Source organism: Limulus polyphemus, unplaced genomic scaffold (genome assembly GCF_000517525.1).
Source record: "Limulus polyphemus unplaced genomic scaffold, Limulus_polyphemus-2.1.2 Scaffold10112, whole genome shotgun sequence".
Taxonomy (NCBI): Eukaryota; Metazoa; Arthropoda; class Merostomata; order Xiphosura; family Limulidae; genus Limulus; species Limulus polyphemus.
In genome coordinates, this window is record NW_013675722.1 from 19,552 (window position 1) to 21,703 (window position 2,152).

A 2,152-nucleotide genomic window follows, 5' to 3' on the forward strand; every position below is an offset into this window, starting at 1 on the left:
TTTAAAATCTCTTGATATTACACACAACACAAAGTCGAAGACCGTTAAAATCTCTTGATATTACACACAACACAAAGTCGAAGACCGTTAAAATCTCTTGATATTACACACAACACAAAGTCGAAGACCGTTAAAATCTCTTGATATTACACACAACACAAAGTCGAAGACCGTTAAAATCTCTTGATATTACACACAACACAAAGTCGAAGACCTTTAAAATCTCTTGATATTACACACAACACAAAGTCGAAGACCGTTAAAATCTCTTGATATTACACACAATACAAAGTCGAAGACCGTTAAAATCTCTTGATATTACACACAACACAAAGTCGAAGATCGTTAAAAATCTCTTAATATTACTCACAACACAAAGTCGAAGACCGTTAAAATCTCGAGATTTTTGCCCAACCTTGGTCAATTATTCAGCTGTAAGTATTGAGTACTAACTAGATTTTTCAACTGTTTTAACACCAACTGTTTTAACAGTTTTTGTTCTTTTTATTTCCTCTGAAACCATCAATGATTAAAGTTACGTATAACGTCTTAGGGAGGGTGGGCATGGTGACCTCCCATCCTCCTCCCGTACCCCAATACAGATACTAATTTTATCGTATTTCTAGTGTTTGCTTTTACAATGACGAACATGCACTGAAAAGAACGGTGGATATTTCGAGCTTTAGTTATGTGAGACGTGTTTAGTAATCACCAAATACAGTTTTGTTTATTGTGTTAGTTGCAGCTTCGCCCTCATTTCTAGAACGTTTCGCTATTTCCCGTCCTATATATCCAAACAGTGCATGCGTTAATTCGAAGTACTATCTAAGTTAGTGTGAGAAAGAAAGCGATAATAATCAGTATAATTTAATTGTTAGATATGTCGTGTATGTATGTTATATATAAAACTATCAACAAACATGCACTAATAATTTGAAATTAACGTTTATACAAGAAATGAACTCAGTCATGCATCGATGTGTTTTATTCCTTCTTTTAGTTTGTTGTAAAAACAGCACATACCAATAAAGATGTGGTACTCATTAAGAAATGTTCTATTTTCGTGCCCTTGTCCAATCTAGCTTATTGAGCCTTGACTGATCTAGCCTACTAAGCCTTGCCTGATCCAGCTTACTAACCCTTGTCTGATCTAGTTACTAACCCTTGTCCGATCTAGCTTATTTGCTTTTGTCTAATCTAACTTACTAGGCCTTGTCTAATCTAGCTTACAAACCCTTGTCTTATCTAGCTTACTAACCCTTGTCTTATCTAACATACTAACCATTCTTCGATCTAGTCTACTAAGCCTTGTCTGATCTAGCCTACTAAATCTTGTCTCATAACATTTACTAAGCTTTGTATAAACTAGCTTACTAAGCCATGTCCGATCTAACTTACTAGGCCTTGTCTGATTTAATTTACTAAGTTTAATACGATCTAGTCTACTAAGCCTGTCTGATTAAACTTACTAAGCCTTCTCTGGTCTAGCTTACTAAGCTTTGTCCGAGCTACCTTACTTGAGATTTATTGTGCCCAGGTTTGTTACAGTGCCAGCAAAGTCCCTCAAATCTCTCTGAAAGCTGCTCTTTTCTGACTTTGAATCCTGATGACTGTACCAACCTTGTTACCTCTATGCTGGACTTAACATAAGATTCGAATTCAAGAGCTCTGGCCATTGCATCCTGCATAGTAGAGGGGTGTGCTTGCTTTACTTGTATCTTCAGTTGTGGACTGTCCAAGGCGTCTACAAACAGATCCCTCAGCAACAACTTGAGGACATCGGGTGGTGCAGTTGGGTTGGCCTTGTGTGCCATACTTTCCAAATCCTGTGCCAGCTATTGCAGGCTCTCCCCTTTAGCACGGACTCTCGTCCTATACCTAGCCCTGTAGACTTGGGACTGATTTTGAGCTCCATACCTGAGTTCTAGAGCAGCTACCAGTGCTCTATAGTTGTGTCTGTCATCTGCTGATAACTGTCCAAGTATTTCCAGTGGTTGTCCTTTCAAGCTCGTTGCCAGATATACTGCTTTCTGCTTCTCTGTCTATCCATTCATCTGTGCCAGTAGCTCAAACTGTGCTCTATATGCTTCCCACGGTGCTTACCCATCGTATTCCTGTGGCTTCCTTCGCACTGGATCACTTTTAGTACTGA